The sequence below is a fragment of the Geospiza fortis genome, unplaced genomic scaffold, assembly GCF_000277835.1.
Source record: "Geospiza fortis unplaced genomic scaffold, GeoFor_1.0 scaffold59, whole genome shotgun sequence".
In the NCBI taxonomy this organism is placed as follows: Eukaryota; Metazoa; Chordata; class Aves; order Passeriformes; family Thraupidae; genus Geospiza; species Geospiza fortis.
The window spans coordinates 463445-475325 of NW_005054381.1; the positions used below are offsets into that span (position 1 = coordinate 463445).

The 11881-nt window shown below is 41.8% G+C and overlaps 1 protein-coding gene across 1 annotated transcript in view; it reads right to left on the reverse strand.

Moving 5' to 3' along the window:
• The window catches only part of CASTOR2 (cytosolic arginine sensor for mTORC1 subunit 2), a 119386-nt gene that overhangs the window by 107134 nt on the left and 371 nt on the right, over positions 1–11881 (reverse strand). The gene's annotated exons all lie outside the window — the stretch shown is intronic.

Consider the following 11881-nt stretch of genomic DNA (forward strand, 5'->3'; position numbering starts at 1 on the left):
TCCCTGGAATACAGCACTGGGATGGGTAATGTGCTAAGGCATAAAGCCAACAGCATGATTGTATGTACAGGAATTGTAAGAACCACTCGGAATGCTTGGAGTAACTTGATAGCAATAGGAAGAGGACAGAGAAAACACTTCCCTACAGTGAGGCTCCATCACATGACCACTCTTACAGTGGAATTTCAGAAACTGCATAATAACCAAAGCACCACATTTACTGCAGGGCATGCAGCACATAATACTGCACTTAAAGTCAAACTGAGTCACATCTGGAGTTCATGTCATTCTAATACTTTCCCTTACTTAGCTCAAGGACACAAATGAAACTTCTGTGTAGAGGGCTTGGGTAGCAGTAGCTTCATTAGTCTTGTGCATCTATCCAACATCATTACAAATTGTAATTAAGTTGTCTGCACCAGCATAGAAGTGAGTACATGCCCTTTCCCAAGGCAAGCTTTGCTCTTACCAAGCTATGGAATTTTTTTGGCATCTAGTTTGTTTCAGCTAGTTTTTCTCAGTTTAAAGGCAATAAGCAGATTCACCTGAAATGCTCACAAAGCAGCACAAAGCACCAATGAACTACTGCAGTAAACAATCTCATTCATACCAACAGTTCTCTCCACAACCAAAAGGCTGCACAGTTTCACTTTTAAGTTTAAAAAAACACTTTGCCAGGCTGAGATGAGACATTAAATCACACATTATAATGCTGTGTCAAAGTAATGCCAAATGGAGCAAAGCATTACAATGTGAATGAGGTCAACAACATGTTGACAGAGCAGAGAGCAAAGCTCCATGCATGGCTTTAAGCACAGGATCCCAATGGACAAAATCCTGAGCAAGCTGCTTGAGCAGCCTCTGTCTTGAGCTGGGGGGTTGGGCTACCTGATCTTCAGAGATCCTTCTTGACCTCACCCATTCTGTGAAGATTTGCTGTTTTCTAAGTTTGTGACTGTACCAGGCTTGGACTGAAAACTGCACAAAAAGCTTGAGGCTCCACTGCTGCATTAACCCTCAGTCCAACATGAGCCATCCATGCTCATTCACAAGGCCACCTCTGGCATTTATCACCTCCCTTCATCTTTCTCCCCATTAAACCATAAAGCCTGCTCTGGTCAAACCAAATTCTTGCTACTTTTCTGTGTTTAGCCAACATCAAACTGGTGTAACAAAGTAGTTTCGGGCAGTCATCAAAATATTGTTACACCATATGCCAGGAGGACTGACAAGAAAACAATCACTGAAAAACAAAATCTGTGTTAAAAATGATGCTCTGTTCCTTAGGATTCCAGTTGTTCTGCACATCTGCACCTTGTCTGCAATGCAGCTACTTCATCCATTTTATTTTCCATAATGAAGCATTGATTTTGTTTGCAAAAAAAAATGCTATAACCAGTCTACATTGCTGGCATTTTACCTGAAGAAAAATCTCTTAACAAACATAATCTATGTCAATTTGTGACCACTTAATTTGTGAGATGGAACCATTGCAAAGCACATAATCCCACCACTCACAGCAGAAAACCATCCCCAAACCAGACTCACCTGCAGGAAGCTCAAGAGAGGCTGAGCCACAAGTGTGTGGTTTCACACCTCACTGCCTCAGCAGATGCAAACAAAATACACACAACAAAACTCTGCTTGGTTTACAAAAATGCCAAATGGGTAATAACATGCAACTCACAACACATCATCTCAGTATATCATAAATTGCCTGTAATCTGCAGTGAAAGTGAAACACCTTCCTTCTGCAACCATGTAGTTTGAATATGCAAACAACTAAGAGCACAATTTTAACATTAGCTCACCTGATATAAAGATACCTGAAATTCAAAAATTTTTGCAGAGACAATATTATCTTAGGTGTGAGATAATTTAAACAACATTTATCAAAATATGTTTGCTGCTCCAAACTCCAAAGCAAATTGAACACATCAGCTGAGGAGAAGTCACTGACAAAGCCACTGAACCCAGTCCACTTATCCAATACACCAGATTTTGACAGCATATTATCTTCCACAAAATGGGTGAGTATTTTCCTAATTTCAAATTACTCAGTTTTGTTCAAAATTATCACTAGTTAATTCCAGGTTGGGAAACAAATTAAGAACTGAAAAGGCAAGTAAACTTGGTTTTCTTCTTCCAGCCTGCAAATAAGAAGTAGGTGTGGAAGGCTGAGCCCTCCCAGCTCCAATGTCTTGCCAAGCATAGTCTCAAGTCACCACTGGCTTCATTTGTTTAGTACAGGTCATGTTACACTGCTTAGTTATAAACACAAAATAAGCTGAGATTTTTTTTTTCCTAAATACTTAGCACATTTAATACTGTGGAGTAGTTTAAAAGAGCAAATGAAAATGTTTGCTTTCCATGTTATAAACTCCGATTCCCACCCAAAAGCAGCTTGAAAAAGATCACAACTGAAAGACTAATCATGATAAGTCATCCATCATTTTAAAAAAGCACAAAAATAAAGACTAAGTAAATCTATGTAAATGTATACAGTTGCTTAGATGCATGCAGAGTATATCCTTCTCAATATTAAGAGCTACCTTTTTTTATTCCTGCCAAGAATACATTTATTTGCAAGTGAGTGCCTTAGAGGTTATCGAGGGAAAAGAGTCAATCTTTCTTTAGGAAAAGAAATAAAAACTACAAATGTTAAGCAAGATTAACACGGGCCATTTCAGTCAAGGTCTCAGACTTATCAACTTCCACCAACTCACCCTGTAAAAACATGCATGGCATAAAAAAGGGCTGAATACTGATCTTTAATCACAGAACTAGGATAAATATTCAGATATTGCTAAAACCAGTGCATATCATTACCCAGATTCTCTTCATGTAACATTCTTAAAAAGTCTGAACAGAAAAAGTCAGGGAGAGTCACACATACATTTTTAACTGTTCCACCCATGTTGAAACTTGTAAATTTTCTCCTCTCAGGTTCAGAAATTCCCCCAGTATCAACTTTTTAAATTCATCTATTTGAGCACTTTGCATAAGACTTAAAGATTGCATTCTACTCCTATATAGGCACACCTTATGCCATCTCTAGTATCCTCTATAATAAGAACACTAAAACTTCACAGGAAAAGATGAACTTCTCCTTTACAGTCACATCTCAGCCAAACACACATTCACACTCCTGAGAGGGTTTGGTTCCTACTTCATAAACAATTTGTATTGAAAAAATTTGGGTCAAGGACAGCTTACCATTAACAACAACCTACATCTCTCCATAATTACTGCCAATAAGCAGCACAAGTATCTTAAAAACATTTATTCCATCACATTACCAAACAATAACCAGACCACAAAATTAAAAAAAAAAAAATCACTTTGCCTACCCAGGCATTCCCACAAAAGCATACCTCAGAGGTCCCCAAAGGATGAGTGGATGGTTTTCTGCCACCAAGCAAACTTGCCACTCCTCTCTTCCACATGCCAACTCTGTGTTAAACAGCAGCTCTGGTATCTGCTGGCAGATCTGGTATCTCTGGTATTACTGCTGGGAGCTTCCTAAAGCAGGCTGCAGATCAGAAGTAGGCTTTTATTTTAATCTCTATTAAGCCACACTTAACAGACCAAAGCAAGGTTGTTCTGGTTGGTGAGAAAGTTTAGGCGTACACTGCATTTCTTTGGATGTGAAAATAAAACATTAATAACCAGTACATAATGTTTATTATATATCAGACCACAAAAATGAGATCAGATTCTCTATTTCGATGGTCAGCACAGTAAAACTTTGTGTAGTACATCTGGGACTAACAAGGGCTTGTAAAGTAATGGAACTGGCTTAATCAGTCTTCATTACATTTTTGCCTGTTGTTTTCTTTCTTAACAAATATATCTTACCTACACAAAACTCAGCTCAGTTGAAGGTGGGGAGGAGAGATCTTTTTAGTTTGAAATGCTAACAGCAGCTCAGATGCTCTACTCTGCTGATTCTGAACTATAATGAATGGAGATATTTCCCCACATTCCTGGTGGATAATTCTTCCTTTACCAGCTGATCAGAGCTGGAGTTTACTCTTGAGTTGGCAGTAAACAAAAGAACAAATCCATACTGTTCCTGGTGAGAAAAGAAATTGGAGCCTTTATCCAAATACATTAAAACTCTAAAATGCAGGATGACTAAGAAGATGCGTGTTGGATAAATGAACTGGTGTGCTAAACAGAATTAAAAAAAAATCAACAGAAAGACATCTTTATAGAGAATGACCAAGGCATTGTCAAAGAATTCAGCTATCAAATAGGGATTTAAGTTATTTATTATAATTTAAGTTATAATTCAGTAGAGGAGTAGACTGTGGATTCAAACTGTTTTGTTAATGAACAATTCAGCTGTTACTTCTAGATGACAAATGCACAGTAGTCATACTTTCCAATAACAGACCTGCACTGGCTCTACTGCTGAAGCACACCAGTAGCAGCTTGCAGGAAGAGCCATCTAACTGATAAAAGCCACATTTTTAATTTAAATACTGACTTTCACCTCAAAGTAATAAAAAACCATTCATCTGAGGGGATCTTCAATGAGTTGCATGGCAAAAGAGGAGTATTTTTTGATCTTTTCTATTTCTCAGCTCAACATGAGCAGGCACCATTGATGTTTTTTTTACATAACTGATGTTGTACCTTATGCACAGATGATGTATCTCATCTATGAGACAGCTTTCCCAATGAACTGAAACATGGGAAATAAGGATAAACAACTATCCCACTACAAACTACAGGCAAATATCTATTTATTTTAAAAGTACAATATCTAAATCAACATTTCTCCAGCACACAGTGCTGCCCAGCATTACACTCCAGGTTTGATCCAGTACTTCCATTCCACCTTTTGAATCTCATTTAGTTTCTAAGCACTCCTGTCGGTTTCTGACTTGGCATCAGCCTCAGCCTGATGGGACCACATGGTAGGTTGAGGACTGACTGCATGACAGAACTGCCAGGCAAAGAAAGAGAAAATCAGGCAGTGCCCCACTGGCAAACCATGTGCCAGAAGCAGCAAATAAAGGGAAAAAATAACATTTGTAGATCAACAGTAAGAGACCATCAGGAAGGAATCCTGTTCCTTCCAAGGTTTAACATGTTTCAACACTGCAGAATGCTCTCACAGCCCAGCAGCCTTGAACACAAACTGATGACATCCACAATTAAAGAGCTTATATACCTCCTTAGCCCAAACAAGCAAATTCTGTTCTCTCCACCTACTCAGTTAGCTGATTCTCACTAGCTCTACTCATCCTGAACATCCACCAGCAGGTTCAGCACCATAAATGCCCATGGTGACACAAACAGGGCAGCAGAGTGCTCTGGGGAAGGGCAGGCAGGCAGCTTTAGCCACGAGGCTTCCCATCACTGCAGCCTCCTGTGGTGTCTGGACATCAGCACTCACTCCTTCTGTAACAGATGGTCACCAAATCACACTGAAAAAGAAGTCCCCACACCTCAGATATCACACACATATACACATACCCAGAAAATAAAATATTCAAGGCATTTGGGAGTTTTTGCCACAACAAAAGGAAACATGAGCAACGTGTTTTAGATGAGTAGATACCATCTTAAAACTGGCAAAAGCCTCTACTCAGTGGTCTTCCTGGGATGCACAGGATGGCAGGAGCCATGAAAGACCAAAAAACAAAAGGTTTTAATGATAGGAGTAACTTGGCTTTGCCAGATAATCATGCAGTGTTGCAGGCCGATCTGTTTCTCATATAAGGGCATAAACAACATGTGTTTGTCTGAGTTCATACCAAAGGAAACAGACTGCTGATCTCAATGTCCTCAAATGATGCACAGATACATTTTAAGCACTTGTTTGTCCTATTATATTCTGAAGTCCAAAATAGACTTTTTATTACAGTATCTCCAATTTCAGGACACCTATACAGTAAACAAGTGATCAGGGGATGAGAAACACTTATATTAATAGCAACAGCACACTGTTCATAAGTAGAGGTGTCAATTATTACTAAGCAAAATGGACAGATTACCAAAAATACCACTGAAAACTTAAAGACAACAAACCTAGTTTTATTTTTTGCTCACAACCCAAAGAAAATCCAACTTATTCTGTACATTTTTTTCCCCATTCACTTCTTGCTACATTTTTATTGGAATGAATATTTTTAATGACCTCTCCACACTAGGAATACCTTCTGCCTCCAAGCATCATATTGTAGTGGGATCACTATATCCCATCTAGCTTCTCTGGGAATCATCCCATTCACATGGACAGCCATCTGTGTGTAGTGCCAAACCTGTACACTTGCAAATTGTCTGTAATTCTGTGTCAAGTCACCAGTATACATAAAGTGAAGCACCTTGAAAAAGAACCCAGAGTGACAGATGCTTTTGGAATGGCTGCATTTAAACATTTCAGGTGACCAAGGTCTCATCCTTTACACATGCAGAACTTTTTCCTTCTCTTCAGCATTGAGAAATAATGATCATCTCAAACCAGAGTATCAAAAAAACCCTCAGAGATTTTAAAATTTGTGATGACCTACAATTGACACATGACCTACAATTAGGTCATTTAAACACCCAGCCCTGTGAACAAACTAACTGCTCAACTTTATTCTATTTATAATTTAATAGCTTTACAATTTAAATAATACCTTTCTCCCTCAACCACTTCATTGCTTACCACCAAATCTTTATATTAGGTACTGGAATAGACAGGAAAAATAACTTGTTAGCATTGACTCCAGATGTTCAGGGGTCTACTAAAGCATTACCCAAGAATGAGGCTAACTACATGACATAGACCCAGTGCTTGGAAGAACACTGACCCCCTTTGTTTTCCTGGACTCTCCATATATTTTTATATACTCTCCAAAGACAAGGATAGGCTCACCTTCCTACCATCTATTGCATGCACTGGTGCCTCAATGCATGCATTATCCCAAACTGTCCTCCATGCAGGTTTAACTCCTATGCACTAAAAGGAATCACCGAATTTGCTGAGTTGGAAGGGACCCACAAGGATCACCGAGTCCAACTCCTGGCCCAGCACAGCCCCATCCCTAAGAGTCACACCATGTGCCTGAGCGTTGGCCTGTGACCGTGTCCACAGGGGTCCCAGGATGAGGGAAGAGACGAGGATCTGACTCCATGTTTCAGAAGGCTGATTTATTATTTTATGATATATATTATATTAAAACTATACTAAAAGAATAGAAGAAAGAATTTCATCAGAAGGCTAGCTAAGAACAGAAAAAGAAAGAATGATAACAAAGGCTTGTGGCTTGGACAGAGCCCGAGCCTGCTGACTGTGACTGGCCATTAATTAGAAACAACCAACATGGGCCAATCACAGATGCACCTGTTGCATTCCACAGCAGCAGATAACCATTGTTTACATTTTGTTCCTGAGGCCTCTCAGCTTCTCAGGAGGAAAAATCCTAAGGAAAGGATTTTTCATGAAAAGATGTCTGTGTCATAGGCCAAACGCTCCTGGAGCTCTGCCAGCCTTGGTGCTGTGACCACTGCCCTGGGGAACCTGTTCAGTGCCCAGCCACCCAAACCCCACTATTCTTCTGACCAGTCCTAATCACTGCAGTGTTCCTACTCCTGTCCCTTCCAGTCCCAGCTGCAGAAATCACAACACTCCTTACAGACTGCAACCTCAACACCACATTCTTCCACCCTTGCAGGAGGAGACCCAGTTCTACACCAACACTTTTTCTGATTCTTTGGTCATCCAGAAGTCTCTATCTTAATCCTTCCAGGATTTGGAATCATCTCTCATGTCGTAACTTACTACACAGGGAAAAAAAGAACCATTTGGCTACATAGGAATAGTATGAGCTATACTGTCCACTGGGTTCCTGGGCTTTATATCTGAGCTCACCACATATTCACAGTAGGAATAGACATTGACACCCAAGCATACTTTACATCTGCCACTATAATCATTGCCATTCCAACCAGTATCATCTTCTGGGGGAAGAACCTGTTTCCAACATCCAACCTTAACCCCCTGACACAGCTTCAGGCCATCCCTCAGGTGCCATCACTGTCACACCAAGCAGGGATCAGTGTCTGCCCCTCCTCTTCCCCTCACCAGGGAGCTGCAGACTGCAATGAGTCCCCTCAGGCTCCTCTCCTCCAGCTGCCCAGCCCCAGGGCCCTCAGCAGCTCCTCACACGGCTTCCCCTCACGGCCTCACTGTGCTCATGGCCTCCTTTGCACTCTCTCTGAGTTTAATTCCTTCCTCACACTGTGCTGCCCAAACCTGCGCACAGCACTCGAGGTGAGGCCCCCAGAGCAGAGCAGGACAATCCCTCCCTGGCCCCACTGGCACTGCTGGGCCTGGAGCTCCAGGGCAGGGATGGCCCTGCTGGCCCCAGGGCACTGCTGGCTCAGATCCCTCTGGCACCAAGCAGGACCCCAGGTCCCTCTGTGTGGTGTTGCTGTCCAGCAGCTCCTTCCCCAGGCTGCACCCACACCCAGGGCTGCCTCAAACCAGGTGCAGAATCCAGAACTTTTCCTTGCTGGATGCTGTTAAAGTATTTTGCAATTAGGGGGGGGAAAAAAAATCAAGACAGGAATGTAGCAGAACAGTATTTGTATCAAGTCCTCCAGCAGGTTACTTGTGGCACCTCTCCCAGCAGCATGAGACAGTTTAACCAAGGAAGCAGAGACACTTTGGTGTGAGGGAAGCTGCTCATTTTGCAGCACACGGGGAGATGAAGGCGGGAGTTTTCAGATCAGCACAGCTCTCTGCCCCAGAGAACCAGCATTTAGAGAGGCACATACAAAAGAAAAATAATGCAATGGTAAAGCCACACACAGTTGTTATATTTACATGTATAAACACTGCACAGCTTCTGAACAGGTGAGAATCCTTGGCACCAAGGAACATTCAAGCCAGACACAGAGACACAATGTGCTGAGCTGGAAGGGACTCACAAAGATTACCAAGTCCAGCTCTCAGGTGAGTGGATTGTATGAGGGCTGAATCCCCAACCCTGGTGCTATTAGGACCATGCCCTAACCAACACAATCAATACAACACCAGAAGGGTGATGACAGCAACAGCAAAAACATTAAACACGTGCAAATCTTCAGCATGCCACTAAAAAAGACATGGATCACTCCTCCACTGGGGTGCCTGGCAGAGCCTGCTGAAATCAGTAGGCCTGCACTGACAAAAGCACAACACCAAGAGCACAGTCCTCAGTGTAACTGCTTAGCAGTTCCACTGTTATTTATTCCTAGATGACCTCTCTTAATGCAACTTTGCATAAAATACCTCATGCCTAACTTAAAGTTATGATTAAGAGTATTTTTCTTTTAGCTCAGTCCAGACCACTATTTCATTCACTGCTGGTCTCACCTCTTCACCATGTTAGCTGCTGTCTTGCTTCTGGCCATCAGAATAGTCTCAAAACTGCTGTTCTCTGTACCAGAAAATATTGCTATTGTAACAGAAGCTAAATTAAAACACTTGTGTCATGAACAAGGGCAAGAGTGTGAGAGCGTGGCAAAAGGCCAAATAAAAAGGGAGATTTGTTACTTTTCCTTCCCAAGGGGATTATGAAAAATGTGCAAGATTAAAAAAAATAACTGTTCCAGCCCTTTTCCCTGATGTATGACAACATGAAAGAGACCCTCCAAATCACTTCTCACAGGAGGCTGCGTAAAAACCCTAGTTTCTTGCATGACTAACATAAGAATACTGATGATGTCATTGTCACCCCTTTGGATCACATCTATCCTACAAATCATTACTTCTTACTGGCAGCCTTGCAGCACGAGTGAAACTGTGGTTAAAGTCTCACTGGGAAAAATGTAGGTGATGTAGTAACTGGTATCTTTGCTATCTCCTCAGAACAGATTAGCAGGGATGTGGACCACCTCCCTCTTTCACTCCCCTGAGGGTTCTTTGCACATGGGGTGTGTGGGAGAGGAGATTTGTCTTGCACCCTTATAAAAAGTTGTTGACTTTTGAGCATATTCACTTTTTTAAGGAGGAGGAAACAGTGGGGTCATAAATTTATAAGGAATTACATTTCCCAGAGACCCTCATCTTTCTTATATACATGATGTTGATCAGAGAGAAGATGTGTGGGGCAGGGACCTTGTTTGCCACAGGGCATGCAGAAGCACTCAGGAGAAAGTGTTTCAGTGCTGTCAGTTGTCTCAAGAATGACACAAACAAGCTTCCCCTGCATCTCCACTGGCTGCAAAAATAACAAAATTAACAAAAGGGAAATAAAGAGAAGTTTCCCATGCCAACAAATCATTCCACAAACATCTGTTGTTCCTGGTCAGTGAGATTCCATGGAAGGTAAGGAAAGATTGATACTCGGTGTATTTGTTAAAAGAGAACACAGAAACCAGAGATAATACAAAACTGTCAGGTGCTGCACCCCAAATGCTGGACAAGGTATCAACCCCCAAAGGGGTTATCTTACTGCCCTGACCCTTTCACAGCTCTCTAACATTGAGAACGGGAAATGTAATGGGAAACAAAAAGACAGTAGGACCATCCCTGAAAGTTTAAAAAATAAAAATCAATAATAATAAAAAACTCCCAAACAAACAGAAAAAGCCCCAAGAAAGTCCAGTCTATGCGTTAAGAGTGACAGATTAAAGACTTCATTGTTGACAGTAAAAGTGACATTTTAAGCATGGGAGAGGAAGCAACAAGACCTTCAAAAAATCAGCAGCAACTTTCAATTACAATGAAACAACACATTAAAATAGAAGCTTAAGACTGAGGACCCTTTAATGCCCTATGGAGTATTCAGGGACAGCAGTAAACAAGGTGCTGATATACTTTACACTGCAAACAATGTTAGTAGAAAGCCAAATGGGACAAGCCCCAAATCAGAGTGAAATTTCAAGGCATGAAGTTTGAGATAAAGGGCTGTAATCAAATTACACCACAAATGGGTCCATTCATCTGTAAGCATTTAAACAGAGAGCATTGAATTACAGTCTGGAATAAAACAAATTAATCTGCTCTCTATTTCTTAAATATCTATTCATTATTTTCCTACTGCCAAAGAAAATTTCCCACCTTAATACAAGAATGAATGTGGGGAGAAAACTGAAATACTAATTATCAGGCAGGAAAAACAAGAAGAGTTTGAATTGTGTTATTTACATTCCCATTCCTCTTTCTGAATAGCGTGAAGTCAACAAACTAAGTGAAGACAGAAGAATCTGCAATTGCAATTCAAGTTGTTTTGTGCAAAAGGCCTAGCACCTTACGTACATCCAACAAACTGGCCACAGTATTTTTTTATAAATAAAATTAAAAAAAAAATAATTCTGAGAGTGCCTTCAGTGCCTTCCACTATGTTCTTCTTTTTCCTGAAAGCTATCACAATCCAAACGACTTAACACCACAATATTTAAGTGCAGGGCATGCATCCCCCAATTTGGCAGCGCTGGAAAAGCTCCTTTTAAACAAACCCGCGTGTGGAGGAGCCGCTCTTTTTGTAAGCGCTGCGAGGAGCAACAATCCGGGGGGGAGGGGGCGGGGGGAATAACAAAAAAAAAACCCAAAAAACACCAAAACCCAACAAAAACAGAGAGAGAGAGAGAGAGGGGGGAAAAAACCCCAGCACACTCCTGCTGCTGCTCGGGCCGGCCCGGCCGGGCAGCGGGCACGAACCTCGGGGGCTGCCCCACAGCTGCTCGGGGACACCCTGAACTCCAGCGCTGATCCTCAGCACCAGCTCCCCGTCCTGGGATGGGGGGTGTGCGTTGGGAGCACGCAGGTGTTCTCATCATCCCCCCCCAAAATCCCTGCCCTCTGGCAAGGAGGGTTATTTACATTGCCCCTGACCCAGCAGCCTGAGTTCCTGCAGGAGGGTGCCATCACTCACCCCAGCACGCTGCCCCTTGG